The sequence below is a fragment of the Mustela erminea genome, chromosome 20 (genome assembly GCF_009829155.1).
Source record: "Mustela erminea isolate mMusErm1 chromosome 20, mMusErm1.Pri, whole genome shotgun sequence".
NCBI classification, from domain to species: Eukaryota; Metazoa; Chordata; class Mammalia; order Carnivora; family Mustelidae; genus Mustela; species Mustela erminea.
In genome coordinates this window covers 11724021-11746332 of record NC_045633.1, presented here as the reverse complement: position 1 = coordinate 11746332, position 22312 = coordinate 11724021, and positions in this window count along the sequence as shown.

Below are 22312 nucleotides of genomic sequence, written 5' to 3'. Positions count from 1 at the left end.
CATTGTTTCTAGTAGATAAAATCTATATGTGCCCATCAGAATGAACAAAATACAAAAACAAGTGACTGTGACAAATAACAGAAGCTGGTGAGTATACATTCACTGCTGGTAGAAGAACAAATTGGTAGAGTCACTTTGGAAATCGGTTGGGCTGGTGCTGATTAAGCCAAACAAAAACTCGCCGAACAACTCCGTAATCCCACTCCCAGGTGTTAACCCGGGAGAAATACGAATTTACCTCTACCCAAAGCCAGGATGAAATAGTAGCAGATTTATTCATAACTGCCCCACCTGGAAATGACCTAATGTTTTCCAACTGGTGAATGGATATAAATTAGCTGTGGTGTTTTATCTGTACCAGGGGATAATTAAAAGGAGTTAGCCACTGATACAGGCAACAGCACAGATGACTCTCAAATGCATTGTGCTTGGTGAAAGAAACAAGACCCGAAAAGCCACATCATGTAGGATTCCACCTACGTAATATTTTGGAAAAGGCAAAGTCCCTTTGGAAAATGCATGGAAAGCTCATCAGTGGCTACTAAGGGGACTGTCCATAAGGATGCACTAAGGAGATTTTTGGAGTCACGGAACAGTTCTACATCTTGGTTCTGACTACGTGATTGCATGCATTGATCAAAATTCATAGAGCTGTCCACTTGGAAGAATGAACTTTATTGCATGGATACCTCAATCAACTTGACTTTTCCAAAGTTCTCAGAAATACCAATATCATCAGTAGAGAAACCTGTTAAGTAAATTAAGATATAGTCGTAAAAGAGACACAAACATTCAAAAGAAAAGTGAGTTCTAAACATATCCATATGTAATTATCAGCAATATGCACAGAGAGAAATTTTATAAAAGATTTTTTATTTATTTTAGGGAGAGAGAGTGAGGGAGAGAGAGAGAGCACAAATGCAGAGGAGAGGCAGAGAGAGAAGCAGACTCCCCACAGAGCAGGGAGCCTGATACAAGACTTGATCCCCCAACCTGAGGATCGTGACCTGAGTGGAAAGCAGATGCTTAACCAACTGAGCCACCCAGGTGTCCCATAGATAGAAATTTTTAAAAGCACAGTCCAGTAGACAGTGTGTGGTATGTCACCGATGGTTTAGAGAAAGGAAAAATACTAAGTATCTGATTGCCTACACACGGGATGCCAGATTCAATATTTTAAGCTTGGGTGTTGGGAGAGTTTGAGTAACTTCCGAGCCCTTGGCAAAGTCAGGACTGGACCCCAAGTCCGGTGACCCCTATTTTCGGTTATCCTGAAGTGAGAAACACCTTTCCCTCCTCCACCCTGCTTCCCCTCCCTCTCTTGCTGCTTGACCCCGGCACATGTCTATCCCTCAGCCCAGAAATTTCTCCCTCTTCCTCCCCAACGGACTTCTGCTCCTTCGTCAGGTCTCAAGTTTCTACCTTGCCTTTTCCTAAAACTTCCCTGGCCACATTAGGCTCCTTTTCTCAGATCTATTTGGGAAGGTGAGAGGGGCTGAGAGAAGAAGTGAGGAGTATGGAGACAAGAGAAGGCTTCCAAGTAGATGTGCACCAAACCCATGTCCCCACCTCTGAAACGCAGGGTCATGCCCCCTCCCTGGGGAGCAGACCACTTCCAGTGCCTGAGCCGCATTAGGGTCTAAAACTCTAGCCTCCTCATCCCAGCCGGGGACAGTTCTTTGGGATCTCCTCAACTTCAGAACTTCCTGAAGGGGTAGGTTGAGGCTGTTTTGGGGACTGCATAGCAGTCTAACTTTCTTCCTCCTCCTCTCCCCCAAAACCCCTCCCTAGAAGTTGATCCCAATGGCCCTCTCTAACAAATGCCTCCCAAGGAACTTGTAACTTGACCCCAGACACTAGTAAGGAGTCTGGTGGCCCTTAGTCCCCAGCCTACTCCACTTCCCCATGTTCGCAAGGGTGACTCATCACTCACCCATTCTGAAGCACAGGGCGTTCCCTGCACTGTGCCTGGAGGGCGGCAGGAACGTTGAGTCTAAGTCACCCTCAGATGGCTCCAGAACTCCCCAGACCCTGCCCCACCGCCATGGCCGTTCTGCCCACATGCACTGGGCTGCAATTCTGTTTCACAGCCTGGTGCCCACACTGATCACTTTGCAGGACAGAGACCTGGCCTATCGTGATCCTCTCTGGTACACATATTTGTAGGATGACCGAATGAATGAAGGGGCCGCAAGCCAGCTCATCTCACAGATGCAACTGACATTCAGAGAAGTAACCGGCCAGAGCAAGTAGACAGTGCGGTAGAGCCGGGATCATACCCCAGCCTTGCTCTCCAGTGACTGAGAAAATGCAATCCATGGAGATTACAGGTTCCAGCTTCTGAACCGTGGCATAGACACGGTTCTCACATTGGAACGTTGACATGTGGGAGGTTTTAATGTGGAATTGTGTGGAGGGGGTTGGAGTTGAGGAAGGCAGTGGATATTAATGTCAGCCCTTTGGAGGAAGTAAAACAGATCTGCCAGGTAAAAATGAGAATGCCATTTTCAGAGGGGTGAGCAACCACATTTATTCTATGCCTTGTTTACAAAAAGGATTAGGTATTAAGGAATTCTTGAGGCAACTCTGCTGAAATGTATTTTATCGGAGGAACCTAGCTGGACCGAGTTCCGTTTAAACAAGTTAAGTGTCTGACCGAGATTTAGTCACCTCCCTCCTGGTAGGCATGCTTTTTCTTAAGACCTGCAGCAAGAGGCTGTAGAGATTATGCAGGAAAAAAAAAATCTGTAGATGGAATTTTACAAATTGGAGACAACTACGTTATAGAAACAGTATCTCCTCGTCGGACAAGTCAAGGCAACTTTGGAAAATATGACAGGCTTCCACATTGTCCATGCACAGCCCCTAAGACAATGTCAACCAAAATCAAACTGCTGATTCAGAGGGATGGGTTGGAATCCCAGGGGAATTCAAATTCTTTTTGCATTTATTAAGGGGGAAATCGTTTTTGTCTCTATTTGCAATATCATTGCGCTGAACACACTCCTAAAAACAGGAGTGGTTGTTGTTTTTGAAGAAGTAGTCATCCCTATCCTCGGTACTGTGTGAAACATTCCGCACGCACCATTTAATTTATTCCCAGGAGGTAGGTGCTATTGTTATCCTGGTTTAAGGGTGAGAAGAGGAACAGAAGGCTCAGGGGGACAAAGTGACCTGCCCAAGTTCAGACAGCTAGGAGGAGACTTGGCTACCTTCACAGTCTGAGGCCAGCTCCAAAGTTTTCCATTTCATTTGTCCTCCAAGTGGACAGATGATTTGATATTCGCCCTGAACTAGACGAGTCTGTACCGTGTGGTTCCTTCAGTGAACTCACAGATCCATACAATAAGGAATTCTTCAGGCTGGAAAAGAAGGTAGGATAATACTGATGCCCTCCCCAAAATCTCCTCCAATTTTCCAAATTTTGGTCACCGGTAAGACTTCTCTTTCTGCTCCGACCTCCAATTGTTATGAGAACAGACACGCTAAAACCGAAGCAGAGATGGGTCAAGATAGCAATTAGTCAAATATTTCATTATGCACTGAAATAGGAGTTCTAATAAATACAGGGACAGCAGGGACCATGCCCTACACTGAGGAGGTGGCTGGAGGAAGCTTACATATCAACATCCACATCATTTCTTCTGTAACAAAACTATCCTAAAACAAAAACAAACAAACAAACAAAAAACTATCCTCAAACCTTGTGGCTTAAAACAGCAACGATTATTTTTGTCCACAAAGCTGCAATTTAAGCAGGATCGGGACTGGACAGCGAGTCTGTGGCCCACAGAGCATCAGACAGGGCAGCTTGGCTGGGACCGGCTGATCTACTTTCTTTTTTTTTTTTTTAAGATTTTATTTATTTATTCGACAGAGAGAAATCACAAGTAGGCAGAGAGGCAGGCAGAGAGAGAGGGGAGGAAGCAGGCTCTCTGATGAGCAGAGAGCCCGATGTGGGGCTCAATCCCAGGACCCTGAGATCATGACCCAAGCTGAAGGCAGAGGCTTTAACCCCCTGAGCCACCCAGGCACCCCTGGCTGATCTACTTTCTTAAAGATATAATTGTCAAACCATCAGATTAACTATTTTAAACGGTACAACTCTACAACTCAGTGGTTTTAAGTAGATCCACAAAGTTGTGCCATTATCCTCACGATCTAATTCAGGGACATTTTCATTCTCTTAAAAAGAAATCCTGCACCCATTAAAAGTCACACCCCCTGCTTCCCTCTTTCCAGCCCCCAGCAACCACTAACTTTAGTTTCTGTCCCTATAGCTATTAACATTCTGGGTACTTCATATAAATAGAAACATACTATGTGTCCTCTTATGTCTGGCTTCTGTCACTTGATGACAAGATTCTGGAGGATCCACTTTTTTTAAGGACTTTATTTACTTATTTGATAGAGAGAGAGGGAACACAAGCAGGGGGAGTAGGAGAGGGAGAAGCAGGCTTCCCACTGGGCAGGGAGCCCAATGCGGGGCTCAATTCCAGGACCCTACAATCATGACACAACCGAAGGCAGATGCTTAACAACTGAGCCACCCAGGTGCCCCATGGAGGAACCACTTTTAAGATGGCTCCTCACATGGCTGGATGGCAAGTCAATGCTGGTTATTAGCGGTCTGTCACCCAGGGATATGGACCACGAATCCAAGCTCCTCTCCATGGGGGCCCTGCCATGGCTACCTGAGCTTCCGTATGGCATGGTGGCTGGGCTCCAAGAGTGAGCCTCCCAAGAGAGATAGCAGAAGCTTTTCACCTTTTATGAAAGTCACACAATGCCACTCCTCCCCGAGTCACATAGTGGCACCGTGATGGGAATTTCAGGCTCAGCTGGATTCAAGGGGACACAGACCCACATCTCAATGGGCAGAGTGTCAAAGTCAGCTTGTAACAGTAGCACGTATTATGGGAGCTACGGTTCTACATATAGAACAGCCACGGCTCCTCTAGGGAAGTGATGTCTAAACTGAGAGCCAGAGGATAAGTAGGTGTCCGCCAGGCACAGTGGACAAAAAGAGCATTCCAGGAACGTGGAACAGCGCGTGGAAGGTTCCTGAGGTCAAACAATGAGCACGTTTGAGAAAGGGAAATCAGGGTCAAGTGACAGGATCAGGGCGACAGAGAGGCACAAAGTGAATTTGAAAGGGCCAATTGCATAGAGCTCTGTCAGTCATGTGCTTTACGCATCTGTTGCTTCTTGGGGCACCTGGGTGGCCCAGTCGGTTAAGCAATCGACTCTTGATTTCAGTTCAGGTCCTGATCTCAGGGTTGTGAGATGGGGCTCCGTGCTGGGCAGGTAGCCTGCCTAAGATTCTCTCTCCCTCTGCCCCCCTCTCTCTTAAACAAAACAAAACCCCCCAAAATCCCCTAAACACCTGTTGTCTCGCCTTATCGTCCATCTTCCAAGGACAGCACCCTAAAGTTCCACGGGAGAACTGTTAACGCCCTGCTCCCCATTACTTTCAGTGGGGCTGTAGGAGTGGGCATAAGACCCAGTTCCAGGGGCTCCTGGGTGGCTCAGTGAGTTAAAGCCTCTGCCATTGGCTCAGATCATGATCCCAGAGTCCTGGGATCGAGCCCCGCATCGGGCTCTCTGCTCAGCGGGGAGCCTGCTTCCTCCTCTCTCTCTGCCTGCCTCTCTGCCTACTTGTGATCTCTGTCTGTCAAATAAATAAATAAAATCTTTGAAAAAAAAAAAAAAGACCCAGTTCTAGCCACTTAGGACACTCTATGCACAGCCACCTCAGTGACTGGCTCAGGAATGGACATGTGACCCCAGCAGGGCCACTGAGATTCAAACCCAGGACATCAGCTGGAGCTATTGGATAAGGAATGAAGTCTTTCTTTGGGGCTTACTAGGAAGAATATAGCTGGAGGGGCTGGATGTCATCTCTAACTATGAGTGAGTAGAACCTGGCTGACACGGTCACCGACAAAGAGAAAAGCAGAACGAAGAAATAGAAACTCTTGAGCTCCTGGACCATGGTTGAAGCCAAATTTACCAGTGGACACTTTATTTTGTTTTTAGGGTTTTATTTATTTACTTATGGGGTGGGGGGCCATACGAGCAGGGGGAGGCGCAGAGGGACAAACAGATTCCCTGCTGAGTGAGATGTCCGAGCAGGGAAGCAGGGCTCCATCCCAGGACCCTGAGTTCATGACCCGAGCAGAAGTCAGACATTTAACCAACTGAGCCACCCAGGTGCCCCTGATTTTATTTTCATAATCTCTACACCCAAGGTGGGGCTCAAACTCACAACCCTGAGATCAGGAGTCTCATTCTCATCCAACAGAACCAGCCAGGCCCTCTACCACTGGACAATTCAGATACATGAATCAAAAGATTTTGGTTTAGGGTGATGGATTAGACTGTTTTATGCAAATCAATTATCTCTATTGGTAAGAAAAATTAGTGTTAAACACAGCTAGACGTACAGATTCTTAGCAGGTTTAAAACCTGACTTGTGCCTGGGTCCCTGCCCCTCTTTCTTTATAATTTCATGGATTTCTCTAGGCTGCTGCTGCTCCTGATTGTGGCCATAATAAGCAACTGGGAAACTTTTTGAAAAAAAAATCTCCTTATTTGAGAAGACTCAACCACATCCCAAGAAGAGCCCAGAAAACTGCCATCTCCAACTACCTACTCGGTGGGAAGAATTTATCCAGGGCACAGTGCAAAACTGCACGCCAGTGATGCCCTCATACCCTCTCCCATAGAGGGACACCCATTGTTTAAAAGGGATGGTGAGGGGACCCACACGGTTTCAAGGATCCCATTCAAGTACCAGAATGGTCAGAGGAGAAAACAACTAGATGTCCCAGAGATCCAGAAATTGCTCGGAAACACTTAGCAAAACTCTCCTCAGATCCCATTTGAGCTGGGTCTCATTTCTATTCATTTCTTAACTGACTGAGGTAAAATTCACGTAACATAAAAATCACCATTTTAAGGGATACAAGTCAATGGCTTTTCACACCATGACCACATTGTTGTAATCACCACCACTATCTACTTCAGAGCATTTATGTCACCCCAAGGGGACACTCCATCCCCACGAAGCAGTCACACCCACCTCCCTGCTTCCCCGCCCCCGGCCTTGCCAACCACTAAACTACTTTAAGTCTCTTGGATTCACTTGTTCTGGATATTTCATATAAACAGATGCATCTAATCTGTGGACTTTTATGCGTGGGTTCTTTTACTTAGCTTGTTTTTAACATTTGCCCATCATGTCGTGTGTATCAGTAGTACCTCGATGCCTTTCTTGGCTGAGAACTATTCCATTGTTTGACTAGAGGAGACGTTATTTATCCAGTGAATGGTTGATGGACACTTAGGTAGTTTCTCCTTTCGGGCCGTTATGACTAAAGAGGCTGGGAACGTTTGTGTACAAGTTAATATTTGAACACTTGTTTTCTGTTCCATTCTTTATGCCTAGACATGGAAGGGCTGGGTCAGGGTTTTTGTTTTGTTTTGTTTCGTTTTGGGTTTTTTTGGTCTGTTTACCTTTTTGAGGAACCGCCAGACTCTTTTCCACAGAGAATGCACTATTTTACATTCCTTTCAGCAGTGCGTAAGCGTTCCAGTTTCTCCATATCCTCACCAAAAATTGTTATTTCTTTTTTTTTTCCTGTAGTCATCCTAGTGTCCATAAGTGACATCCCATCATGGTTTTATGTGCACTTTCCCAATAACTAATGGTGTTGAGCCTTTGTCATCTGCTTTTTGGCCATTTGAGTATGTTCTTTCTTTTTAAGATTTTATTTATTTATTTGAGAGAGAGAGTACAAGCTGGAGGGAGGGAAAGAGGAAGAGGGAGAAGCAGACTCCCCGCTGAGCAGGGAGCCCCCCGATGTGGGGCTCGATCCCAGGACCCCAGGACTGTGACCTGAACTGAAGGTAGACGTTAACAGACTGAGATACCCAAGTGCCCCCATTTAAGTATATTCTTTGAAGAAATGTCTTTTTGAAACCTCGGCCCATTCTACACTGTAGTTATTTGTTTTTCTTGTTCTTGAGTTGTGAACGTTTTTGAGTTTTGTTTTGTTTTGTTTTGTTTTGTTTGGCATATTCTGGATACCAGAGACTTATCAAATGTATGTTTTGCAAATATTTTCTCCTATCCTGTGGGTTGCCTTTTTACTCTCCTGACAGTGTGCACAAATGTTTTCAATTTTGATAAACTGGAAATTAGTATTTATTATTTTTATCATTAATCTACTTTTGTTGTTGCCGCTGCTTGTGTTTTTGGTGTCACATTTAAGAAACCATTGTTATAGCGGCGCCTGGGTGGCTCAGTGGGTTAAGCCTCTGCCTTCGGCTCAGGTCATGATCTCGGGGTCTTGGGATCGAGCCCCACATCAGGCTCTCTGCTCAGCAGGGAGCCTGCCTCCTCCTCTCTTCTCTGCCTGCCTCTCTGCCTACTTGTGATCTCAGTCTGTCAAATAAATAAATAAATAAATCTTTAAAAAAAGAAAGAAAGAAACCATTGTCATATCCAAGATCATGAAGATTTGCTTCTAGGTTTTCTTTTAAGTGTTTTACAGTTTCAACTCTTATATATAGGTTGTTGCTGCGTTCTGAGCTAATTTTAAACAATGTGAGTTCAAGGTCTGACTTCCGTCTTTTGCATGTGGATATCCAGTCATTCCATGACCATTTGTTGAAGAGATTATTTTTTTCCCTAATGAATTGTCTTGGCACTCTTGTCAAAGTCCATTAACAATGGATATATGGGCTTATTTCCAGAATCTCAGCTCCAGTCCATTCATTTATGTGTCTGTGTCTAGTCTTATGCCAGTATCAAACTGTTAACTGTTCCAGTATTGTAGCTTAGTAGTTAAGTTTGAAATCTTAAACTGTGAGTCTTCCAACTTTGTTCTTTCCCAAGATCATTGGGCTTTTCAGGGTCCCTTAGAATACAATACAAATTTTAGATTTGACTTTTCCATATTTGCTAAAAAGGCCAATGGGATTTTTTAAAAAAGCTTATTTATTTCAGAGAGAAGAGAGCAGGGTTGGGAGGTGGGGAAGGGCAGAGGCAGAGGCAGAGAAAGTCTGAAGCAGACTCTGTGGGTGAGTGTGGAGCCTGACAGGGGACTCAATCCCACAACCCCAAGATCATGACCTGAACCAAAACCAAGAGTTGAAGTCATAACCATCCAGGCATCCCTCATAAAATACCTTTTCAATGGTAGTCATCTCCTGATCTGTCAGACTCACCATATCCAAACAATTATAAAGCCTATATTGTAAAATATTCAAGCACATTATAGAATAGGATTAGCAAAAGCAGGCATTTTTTAAAAGACTTTATTTATTTATTTGACAGACAGAGATCACAAGTAGGCAGAGAGGCAGGCAGAGAGAGAGAGGAGGATACAGGCTCCCTGCTGAGCAGAGAGCCTGATGCGGGGCTCGATCCCAGGACCCTGAGATCATGACCTGAGCCGAAGGCAGAGGCCTAACCCACTGAGCCACTCAGGCGCGCCCAAAGTAGGCATTTTTGTCTAATCCCCTGTCTTAAAGGGGGAAGCTTTAAGTCTTCCATTACTGCTTATAGGGAGGGCTTTTCTTGTATACCCCTTACCTTGTTGATATATTTTCCTTCCAGTCCTGGTTGTGAAATATTTTGATCATGAAATGGTGTTGGATTTTACCAATTTTTTTTTTCTGCCTCATTTGGGATGTTCATGCGGTTTTTCTCTCACTCCATTCTATGCCCGTGGTGTTTTTTTTTTTTTAAGATTTTATTTATTTATTGACAGAGAGAAATCACAAGTAGATGGAGAGGCAGGCAGAGAGAGAGAGAGGGAAGCAGGCTCCCTGCTGAGCAGAGAGCCCGATGCGGGACTTGATCCCAGGACCCCGAGATCATGACCTGAGTCGAAGGCAGCGGCTTAACCCACTGAGCCACCCAGGCGCCCCGCCCGTGGTGTTTTTGAGTGGCATGTTGTATATAAGTCTGTTGGGTCTAATTGCTTTATGGTGTTCAAGTTGCCTCTTTCCTTGTTGATTTTTTATCTAGTAGTTCTACCCGTTGTTGAAAGTAGGGTGTCATAGCCCCCAACTATTATTGTTGAACTATTTGTCCTTCAACTCTGGTAGTTCTTATTTCATGTTTATAGGGCTCTGTTTCAGGCTCATATAGATTAATCATTATATCTTCTTAATGGATTTCCCCTTTTGTCATTAGGTAATGTCCTTCTTTAACTCTTGACTCCTATAACAGTTCCTCTTTTTTAAAGATTTATTTATGTATTTTTTAAGCGGGGAGGGGAGAGGGAGAGCAAGAACCTGAAGCAGATTCTGTCATGCTGAGCACAGAGCCAGACTCGGAGACTTGATCCCAGGACCCTGAAATCATGACCTGAGCTGAGACCAAGAGTCTGATGCTCAACTGACTGAGCCACCCAGGCGCCCCAGTCTCTTGTAACAGTTTCTTTTTTTCTTTTAAATATTTTATTTATTTATTTGACAGAGAGAGAGGGCACAAGTTGACAGAGAGGCAGGCAGAGAGAGAGAGGGAAGCAGGCTCCCTGCTGAGCAAAGAGGCCAACGTGGGACTTGATGGCAAGACCCTGAGATCATGACTTGAACCCAAGGCGGAGGCTTAACCCACTGAGCCACCCAGGCACCCTCTTGTAACCTGGGTGGCTCAGTGGGTTAAGCCGCTGCCTTCGGCTCAGGTCATGATCTCAGGTTCCTGGGATCGAGTCCCGCATCGGGCTCTCTGCTCAGCGGGGAGCCTGCTTCCCTCTCTCTCTCTCTGCCTGCCTCTCCATCTACTTGTGATTTCTCTCTGTCAAATAAATAAATAAATAAAATCTTTAAAAAAAAAAAAAAAAGAAAGAAAAAAAAAGTTTTTTTTTTGCTATCAGTACAGTCATTCCAGCTCTCTTGACCACTATTTGCCTAGAATACCTTTTTTCTATCCTTTGTCCTTCAGCCTGTTTCTGCCTCTGGATCTCTAGTGAGCGTAATAATTGGTACACATTATTTGATTATCCTGTCAATCTGCCCTTTAATTGGAGAGCTTAATCAATTTACACTGGATGTGATTGCTGATAAGCAAAGGCTTACTTCTGCTGTTTTGCTATTTGTTTTCTCGGTGTCATATCTTTTTGTTCCTTAATTCCCCCATTACTGCCTACTTTGTTGTTGTTAGATAGATACTTTCTAGTGTACTCTTTTGATTCCCTTATCTCTTGTACTATATATGTTCCAGTTACTATATTAGTGGTTGCCCCAGGAATTACAATTAACAATTTATAATGAGCTGGTTAGAATTCATACCAACTTAGCGTCAGTAATAGACAAAAGTTTTACTCCTACACAGACCTCAGTTTCCTCACCTGGACATTGAGGGTCGGATCAAAGGAAGAGATACATCCAAAACTCGGGGGACATGGTGATCAATCAGTGGCAGTTGATCATCGGGGTTATTATTATTGGTTGCGGTGCCACAAATGGGTAATTTATTAATCTATCTTTGCCTCTGCTTCCGCACTCAGAGAACTGGGATATTAATAAGCTTACTTACAGGATTGTTGGGAGGATCAGATGTAGTAGAAAGTGTTTTGAATGCTGCCAGGCACCTCTAAATGCACAGTGAATGTTAGTTTTTACTATTATTTATTCTTTTCTTTGCCGCTATGTTTTGGACAAAAGGAACTACTTAGAACAGCTTGAATAGGCTCCATTGTCAGCAGCTACCATGCGTTTTTCTTAACTATGCCTTCTGCCTAGGATACCATCCCCCATCTCCCTGTGTCAAAACCCCAGCGGTGTCTTCTCTGGTCCCACCAAGGGTGTCGTTGGTGCCAGCGAAGCCTTTCCTCATCCCTGCACTGGGACTTTATTGATCAGTCCTGGGATACTTATTTCTGGTGTTGCGGAAAGATTCTGTTTGTCTCTTCTCCCCTTGAAGGAGCCCCTTTCTCGACTTCAGGTGACATATAAACCAGAGCAGACACTGTTAGATACCCATTACCCTAAAGGGGCCAGAGCCATTTTTAGAAGGAACTAGAAAAGGCCTGGTTGGAGTCAGGGGAAGCAAGCAATTGATCCCTTTGGTGGTACCTCCCATCTGTCTGTTGCCAAGACACGGAATAAATGTATTGATAGGGACCAACCCCTGTGGTTTAAGGACCTGCTGATTAATGACCTCCTGTCCAGGGAGAGGCTTTACCACACCAGTGGCTTCATCATTGCCTAATGGAGGAGGCCCTCTGGGCCTTTATCAAGGACAAAGGGAGCTGAGGAGCCTCCCCAAGCAGTTAAACTGATGGAAACACAATGGACCGATTGCTGCAAAGGAAGGCAGGCAAACAGGACGCCCAGGCAGGACCTTCCCCCCCACAGTGAGATGTTTCCATTCCTTTCTGGGAAGCAGATAAGACAGTCACCAGAGCCCAAGTCCTCCCACTCTTGGTTTGCAAACTGAAATGCTTTTAGACATCTTCCTGAGAGAAGAGCTCTGTGAGCTCTTCTTAATTTCAGGACTATAAAGAACAATAGTCCTCCTAAGGCCGGGCCCTTCCTAGGTGTTATCTCAGCAAATTTCCCCTCAGGGTTGGAGCTTCGACCCTTGATCACACAGGTTGAGAGTTCAAACCTCAGGTTGGGCAAGGAGTCTGCAAAACAAAAACTTGAAAAAAAAATTTATTTTTAGAAAGAATGACAGGAAGGGACAAGTGTCCCACTGAGCTTCAGGTCTTTCTCAGGTGTCACCTCAGTGAGTCCCACCCCAGCCATCCTACTTAAACTTGCACCCCACGTTCCCAAGTTCCCAATGCACCCCCCACTGGGCTGCATGATTTAACATGCTTGTTAATTGTCTAACACACCCCCTCCCAGGGAGATATCCTTAAGGGTGGGGGAATCTTCGTCACTCACAATGTATCAGTCCTATATCCTCTGATTAATCTGTTCCCTGATGGACACATAGGTTGTTGCCAATCTTTTTTTTTTTTTAAGATTTTATTTATTTATTTGACAGAGAGAGATCACAAGTAGGCAGAGAGGCAGGCAGAGAGAGGAAGGGAAGTAGGCCCCCCGCTGAGCAGAGAGCCCGACTCGGGACTCGATCCCAGAACCCTGAGATCATTACCTGAGCCGAAGGTAGCGGCTTAACCCGCTGAGCCACCCAGGTGCCCAGTTGTTGCCAATCTTTTGCGGTGTGGGGGGAACCCTTGGGCGAATGTCTTTGCTCACCTGTGTGCTGCTATGGTAGGACGGATTCCTCCCTACAGAATTGCTACATCAAAGGCACAGTCTCAATATTAACAGACACTGTCAACAGCTCTTCCAAAGAGTCTATCCCCTTTAGGCTCCCAGCCATGGTATATGAGAGGACTCAATAAGACTGGGATACAACCAGGGAGGGTCTCCCTTCCCCTATCCTGATGAACGGCTCATATTTACAACTGTAAACTCTTCTCGTCCAAGGGACACGAAAGTTCATCTCTTTCTCATCCAAATCCCCTTCCCAAGGCAGCAAACCTCTACAACAGAGTCTGGTTTTGAATTCTTCTCTTGTCAGCGGCTGGGGTCTTCGGTCTTCAGGAGAAATGATCAAGGCCAGGGATCCTGTGAGTCCCAGGAAGTCCGTTATCTCACTGGATCAAAATCTACTTTCCCGCAACCTCACTCTGTGCTAGCTCAGTTCTCAGGAACGATTCAAAACAGGGCTTATCTCTTACCATGTGACAGACCTTGGGATTTTGGAGACTACAAGAAATCTCTACCAACTCTTCTCCGCCCAGCATAGACCTCCACAGCTCCAGCCAGACACATTCCCTGGATGGGAAAGGACTGACCTGGAGATCTTTTGGCTTGATGGCTACGCAGGTTCCTCCAGGGCTAAGTTCAAGTCCCTGTTGCCACACTTTCCAGCCTGATCTTGGCCAAGGCACTTCTACGACTTGAATTTCCTCCCTTCGATGATTTCCCTTGGATGATTTGTGTAACGGTAGTACCCACCTGGTAGGGTGAGTTGCTGCATTCCTCCATAAAAAAAAAATCTAAAACTATATTTTATTATTGCATTATTATAAAGGCACATATAATAAAGGCAGGGTTGTTGTTTTCTTCTGATTGGAAAAGAATTAAAGTATTTTTCATGGGGCCCAAAAAGTAAGTATCATGGTCTTAGGCACTGTGCCTTCTGTACATGGGCTCTGGTCGCTGGTGAAGAAGAGAAAACAGGTGGTGTATGTAAGGTGCTTAACAGAGCACAGGACCTGGCTCTTTGCAACTTAATAAATGATCAAAAATTTAAGAAGGCTGTTCAGAGAACAGAGTGTAACAGTGGGGAACGCCTCTCCAGGGATCCCTTTATCAGAACTTCTTGGGATTTGCATACTCAGCTTCTTCTGAATGCAAGGAGCGCAGCCACTGGTCCCCTGTGTATTTGCCTTGGCTGCAAGATTTTTTCAGAAAGACACATAATCTATGGCATTTGATTTGAGAAGAGAGGTATCTTAGTTCACCCAAGCTGCCATAACAAAATACCACAGACTGGGTGGCTTATAAGCAATAAAAATTTATTTTTCACAGTTCTGGAGCCTGGGAAGTCCAAGGTCAAGGTGCCAGCATGGCTGAGCGAGGGCCCTTTCCATGGTCCATAACCAGTGCTTTCTCTCTGTGTCCCTGCATGGCAGAAGGGCACAAAGGAACTCTCTGCGGGTCACCTTTGTAAGGATATCAATCTCATTTATGGGAGTTCCCCTCTCATGACCTAATGACTTCCAAAGGCCCTCCGTACTAATGTGGTCACATTGGGTGTGAATTTCAACATATGAATTTGGAAGGTATCACAAACATTCAGACCACACCAAGAGGAAATATAGATTTATGGATATGTGTATGAAGAATTCTCGAAGGATAGACAAGAGACTAATAATAGCAGTTACCCCTTGGAGGGTCAGGGGTGTGTAAATGCACCCAGGACTGGGAGAAAGACTTCCTACTGTGTACCTCTTTAGATTTTTGATTTTCAAACAATGATGCTATCATACTGATTTTAAAATCTTCATAATTTATTTTGAAAAATATATTCATATGGTAAAAAAAAAAAAATTGACAGTGCAAAAGAGTGAAAAGCAAGTCTCCTTCCTAACGAGTACCTAATAAAAAGATCTGATGGGGCACTTGGGTGGCTCAGTGGGTTAAGTCTCTGCCTTTGGCTCAGGTCATGATATCAGGGTCCTGGGATCGAGCCCTGCACTGGGCTCCCTGCTCAGCAGGGAATCTTCTTCCTCTTTCTCTGTCTGCCTCTCTGCCTACTTGTGATCTCTCTCTCTCTCTCTCTCTCTGTCAAATAAATAAATAAATAAATCTTTAGGGGAAAAAAAAACCAAGTAAACAAAAAAAACCCCACAAATAGTAAGAAATCCATAGGGCCAGTACTGTAGAAAGAGGTCCTCAGCTTCATCTGTAATCGGGGAGATGCAAATTAAAACCACAACGGGATGCCGCTACACAGGCTATATATATTATCTGCTGCTTCTCTATGCATGTTATATTTTACCATGAACATGTGTTTGAAAAATGTATACATGCCCAATGTGGGAACAAAAAAAAAAAGCAAACAAACAAATGCTTGCAATCTATCTCTGGCCCTCTCAGCCCCTCCCTCCAAACATCCTATGATTTCTAGTGGTAGGTAAGGCCTTTCTGAGATGTCCTAAGTGTGCAGTACCATTGATGAATATATGGCTGCCTTTCCTCGGCTGATTAGTACCAACCTTACATCGATGAGGGTTGGATCAGGGAAGTAGAATCAGGGTAGAATCAGTGTGAGTTGGATGTGTTATTGAGATTAAACCTTACACAGTTATGGCAGTTGGTGAAGAATTCAGTGGACAGCGGCTACCTCTCTATTGGATAGAGGACTTCGAGTTGCCATAGCGTCAGCAGCGTCCGCAGTTGGGGGGACACAGGGCTAAACATGGAGCTGGGGAGAAGGAAGACAAACCAAAACCCACATCCGTTTTTATTGCTGTCTTTTTTTTTTTATTATTATTACAGCTGTTCTAGAATGTAGAATGTGGTATCTGGTTGTGGTTTGCTGAAATAGTTTAAGAAAAGTTACAGAGTTCATGAATTCACTTTAAATACTCTAGTATGGGGGCACCTGGGTGGCTCAGTCGGTTAGGTGTCCGACTCTTAATCTTGGCTTAGGTCTTGATCTCAGGGTCGTGAGTTCAAGCTTACTTAAAAAAGTAAAAGCAGGGCGCCTGGGTGGCTCAGTGGATTAAAGCCTCTGCCTTCGGGTCAGGTCATGATCCCAAGGTCCTAGGATCGAGTCCCACATAGGGCTCTCTGCTCAGCAGGGAGCCTGCTTCTCCATCTCTCTCTGACTGCCTCTCTGCCTACTTGTGATCTCTGTCTATCAAATAAACAAATAAAATCTTTAAAAAAAAGTAAAAGCAAAAATAAAAGATGCCCTGTTCTTGTCTTAGGAATGATATATCATGTTATCTCTCCACAGTATTTACAGTAGCTTTTGGGGGACTCTGTGACCCTCATTGTTATTGTTTCTCCAAATCCCTTTTTGCTCATTGTTTTGGACTTGTCATTCATAATAAAAGCTTTTCTCGGGCATCTGGAGTCTTGGGCTGCCTGTTCATGTTTTAGAATGAGGAGCTAAAAGCTTCTGGAAGTTCTACCGTGAAGAGAGATTTTTGGCCTAGCAGGCTTCATTGTAGGGAGATGTGAGGGTTGCCCACCTATCCTGGAGAGCTCCAGATGTTAGTATCTTAGACCTTCCTCTCGAGCTATTTAGTTTCCTGGAGAAGAATTCTGCAGTCTCCTCCATGAAGGCTGCAGTTGTCACTGATTTCACGTACCAAGTATTTTTAGTCCCCTTCCTTTCACCTATACCTGATCCGTTGAGGTTGGCTTGGACCATGTGGATAGTTCGAACCAAAGGCCAAGTGATTTTGACAAGGGTGCCAAGATCATTCACTGGGGAACAGAAGAGACTTTTCAATGAATGGTTCTGGGACAACCAGATGTACACATGTAAAAGAATGAAGCTGGACCCTTACCTCACACCATAAACAAAAATTAATTTTTAAAAAAATTTTTATTTATTTGACAGAGAGATCACAAGTAGGCAGAGAGGCAGGCAGAGAGAGAGGAGGAAGCAGTCTCCCTGCTGAGCAGAGAGCCCGATGAGGGCTCGATCCCAGGACCCCGGGATCATGACCTGAGCCAAAGGCAGAGGCCACCCAGGCGCCCCAACAAAAATTAATTTGAAATTGATCAGTGACCTAAATACAAGAGCTACAACTATAACGCTCTTAGAAGAAAACATTGAGGCGAATCCTTAGGATGTTGGATTTGCTAACGGATTCTTAAAAAAAAAAAAAAAAAGACTTGTTTATTTATTATAGAAAGAGAGAGAAAAGGAGCATGTGTGCAGAGAGGAAGAATATCAAGCAATTCCTCGCTGAGCGTTGTGCCCAATGCTGTGCTCGATCTCATGACCCTAAGATCGCGACCTGAGCTGAAACCAAGAGGCAGCTGCTCCACTGACTGAGCCACCCATGTACCCCACCAATGGGTTCTTTGCATACCAAAACCACAAGCAACAAAAGAAAAATAGTCAAATTAGAATTTAATAAATTAAAAATGCCTGTGCATCAGAAGATATTATCTAAACAGTGAAAAGACAACCAACAGAATGGGAGAAAATATTTTGCAAATCATGTATCTGATAAAGGCGTAGTATCCAGAACACAAAAAGAACACTTACCACTCAACAACAAGGAAGCAAACAACCCGACAAAAGCATGAACAAGAGACTTGAACAGACATTGTTCCAAAGCAGATATGCAAATAGTCAACAAGTACAAAACAAAATGCTCCGCATCATTAGTCATCAGGGAAGTGAAATACACCTACGAGGATAGCTACGATGAAAACAAATAACCAAACAGAGAACTGCAAGTGTTGCTGAGATTGGAACTCTCATACATTGCTGGTGGGAATGTAAAATGGTGCAACCCATGTGGAAAACACTCCTTCCCCAAAAAGTTAAAACGTGAAGCCACCATATGACCCAACAATTCCACTCCTAGGTAGATATTGAAAAGAATAAAAATAGGTACTCAGGGTGCCTGGGTGGCTCAGTCGTTTAAGCGTCTGCCTTCGGCTCAGGTCATGATCCCGGGGTCCTGGGATGGAGCCCTGTTTCCAGAACTCTGCTCAGTGGGGAGTCTGGTTCTCCCTCTCCCTGTGCCCCTCCCCCCTGCTCATGCATGCTCTCTCTCTCTCAAATAAATTTAAAAATCTTAAAAAAAACACATAGCCCCTTGATTTATGTGTGTTTCTTTTTAAAGAAACCATGTTGAATATATATTAATATAATATAATAAAATACTATATTATATATATATACATATACCTATATATAAACATTGAACTCACAGCCCACCGCATTATAACCCATGCTTAAACAAAGCTTATCTAAAACGTGTGCTTTCCTAGCACTCATTCCTCAAGTACTATGCTTTGGACCATTTTAAAAGTGAAATCACGGAGCACCTGGGTGGCTCAGATGTTAAGCATCTGCCTTCGGCTCAGGTCAGGATTCCAGGGTCCTGGGATTGAGCCCCACATCAGGCTCCCTGCTCAGAGGGAAGCCTGCTTCTCCCTCTGCTTGTGTTCCCTCTCTCATTCTCTCTCTCTCTGTCTGTCAAATAAATAAATAAAATCTTAAAAAAAAAAAAAAAGTGAAATCACCAACAAAAATGCAAAATACATGGCACCCAATATACCGCAAAAAGGATACTTGTTGAGAGTCCGAGAGCTGAAGCAAGAGGAGTGTTGCCTTGTTTGACCTTGGCTGGGAACAGGCTAAGCAGCTCAAATTTTTTGCCACTCTGTGCATTTCCACGAATAATCCTGAAAGCGGCCACAAGTCTCAACTGGGAGATTACAAGTACATTTTAGAGAGTAGGCAAATTCAGAAATATGGAATCCTCAAATAGTAAGAATTCCCATACATGAAATATCTGGACGAGGTCACTCCATAGGGACATAATGCAGACGGATGTCTGCTAGAGGCACGGGGAGAGGGGTCTGAGGAGCAATTGTTTATGGGCACAGGTTTCTTCCTGGGGTGATCATAATGTTTAAATTGAATGGAGGTTATAGACCACTGTAAAGGTACTAAATAGAACCGAATTGTTCATTTATTGAAAAGATTTTTAGGGATGCCTGGGTGGCTCAGTGGGTTGAGCCTCTGCCTTCAGCTCAGGTCATGATCCCAGGGTCCTGGGATCGAGCCCCGCATCGGGCTCTCTGCTCAGCAGGGAGCCTGCTTCTCCCTCTCTCTCTGCCTACCTCTCTGCTTACTTGTGATCTCTCTCTCTCTCTGTCAAATAAATAAATAAAATCTTTAAAAAAAGATTTTTAAATTTTAGGGTGCCTGGGGGGCTCAGTCATTAAGCATCTGCCTTTGGCCCAGGGCCCTGGGACTGAGCCCTGCCTCCAGTTTCCTTCTCTGCAGAAAGCCTGCTTCTGCTTCTACCACTCTCCCTGCTTATGTTCCCTCTCTCTCTCTCTCTGTCAAATAAATAAATACAATCTTTAAAAAGTTTTTTTGGGGGGCGCCTGGGTGGCTCAGTGGGTTAAAGCCTCTGCCTTCGGCTCAGGTCATGATCCCAGGGTCATGGGATCGAGCCCCGCGTCGGGCTCTCTGCGCAGCGGGGAGCCTGCTTCTCTTCCTCTCTCTCTGCATGCTCTCTGCCTACTTGTGTCTACTACTACTGTCTGTCCAATGGATAAATAAAATCCTTAAAAAAAAAAAAAGTTTTTTTTTTTTTAATTTTAAGTAATCTCTGCATCCCATGTGGGGCTCGAATTCACACCCCTGAGATCAAGAGTCATACGCTCTTCCAACTGAGCCAGCCAGGTGCCCCAAGAATTATTCATTTTCAAATGGTGTATTTTATACTATGTGAATTTCATCTAAAAAAATGCTGTGTTGCTCCAAGCTGGAGGATTTAATGACCAAAGTGGGACCCTCTGAACCTCTCTTTTCCATCATCCACCTTTGAGATCGTACCTTTTCCAACAGACTAAGTGAACACAGCCCATGAGGACACAAAGCTTGAACAAAGAATAGACCTTAGTGGTTTTGAACTACTGAGATGCGGGTGTTTGGGGTCACTCCAGCATGACTGAGTTCATCTTGACTTTTCAGAGGGTTTAGCCTAACCATCATCATTTTGGGAGTCTCCAGCTGTGACCCGTTTCTCAGACTCCTCCGGCCTCGATGGTGGGGATTAGCTTTGTTCTTGCTGGCCTCCATCTCCGTGTTCTGCTAACTCACTTATCCCTGGCTTTCCATCCGCCAAAATTTTGTCCACTTTCCTCATCCAATGTCGTTTCTTCTCCTGCTCTCCTTGTCCTCGTCAATTTAAACCTTTCTGATTCCTTGATGGTCATTTGAGAGGTTATACGAGGGAGCAGAGATAAAACGTGTTCAGTCGGCCATGAGTCACTGGGGTCATGAGTGTTTTTCTGCTAATCAGCTGATCAGGCGTAGACGAGCATCAGCATTTCTGGTGACCATGTAGGACCCCTTTAGAAGGAGAGATCCCCCCAGCCCAGAGGATATTTGGCAATGTTTGGAGACATTTTTGGTTCTCACAAAGAGGAGTGAGGTGGGCTGCTATGGGCATTTAGTTGAGTCGAGGACAGGGATCCTGCCAAAAATCCTGCAATGCTCAGGACAGTCCCCCACGACAGAGACTTATCTGGACCAAATGTCGGTAGGGTGGAGGTTTCGAAACTCTGGTCTAAAGGACTTCTATTGTCTGGGGAATAAATTCAGACTGTAGAGCACAGTCTACATGTCCCCTGCCTAACTATTCTATACTCCCTCTGGGTTACCATACTCCAGCCACAGGCATCTTCTTTTTGTTCCTGGAATGCACTGGACTTGTTCCTGCCACAGGGCCTTTGCACTTGCTATTTCCTAAGCTCTCTTCCCTGGATTTTCTGTTTCCTGACACCTTTGTCATTCAGGTCTCAGCTCAGATGTCACTACCCTTGTGAGACTTACCTTGACCAACCCATCTTCCCCCTCTCCCCTCAACACCCACCTCTCCCCCTACCCAAGGAACTTTCTGTTACTTTTATAGCTGACCCTTGAACAACAGGGGTTTGAACTGTGCAGGTCCATTTATATGTGGACTTCTTTCTTTAAATGCAGTACGGTACTGTAGATGTATTTTCTGTTCCTTATGATTTTCTTAATAACATTTTCTTTTCTCTAGCTTACGTTGCTGTAAGAATACAGTATATAATACATATAACATACATAATCTGTGTTAATCGACTGTTCATGTTATTGGTAAGGCTTCTGGTCGATAGTAGGTTTGGGGTGCCTGGGTGGCTCAGTTGGTTAAGTGACTGCCTTCAGTTCAGGTCATGATCCTGGAGTCCTCGGATCAAGTCCCAGGATCAAGTCCCACGTTGGGCTCCCTGCTCAGCAGAGAGTCTGCTTCTCCCTCTGACCCTCTCCCCTCTTATGCTCTCTCTTTCAAGTAAATAAATAAAATCTTAAAAAAAAAATAGTAGGTTCTTAGTAGTTCCGTTTTGGGGGAATCGAAAGTCATCCCCCGATTTTGAACTCTGCGGGGTGGGGGAGGGGTTAGCACCCCTAATTCCTGTTTTTTATCAAGGGTCATCTGTCTTGTCTTTCCCAAAGTATCAGTTCCTGAGACTGGGTTGTTTTCTTCTTTGTTTTTATTTGCTACTTACTAGATGTTAGCTCCATGAAAGCAGGGACCCTGCCAATCTTGATTTTGAGTTTTTTGCCTGGGGGACATGGTACTGCTCAGTAGATGGACAGAGGTCTTACTTAGCGATCTTCCAAGTATTTTCCTGGTGTTTCTCCTGCAAGAACTTCTAAGTACTAAGTGCCCCTTGTGCATTTTTAAGTCGACATCTAGACTTTATCATAAGTTTATTTTATTTTTTTTTTAGATAATTTATTTATTTGAGAGAGAGAGAGAGAGAGAGAGCATGCACTAGCAAGGGGAGAAGCAGACAGAGGGAGATCTCCACTGAGCAAGGACCCAGACTTGGTCCTCGATCCCAGGAACCTGGGATGGTAACCTGAGATGAAGGCAGATGCTTAACCAACTGCACGCGCCCCCCACTCGACCCCGGCGTTCCTATCCTAACTTTAAATAGTTGCAGCCTCATTTATCAATTATTATATTCATATTTTAGACTCTAATTTCTACTTCACACTCTTGAACATACCTGCCATCAT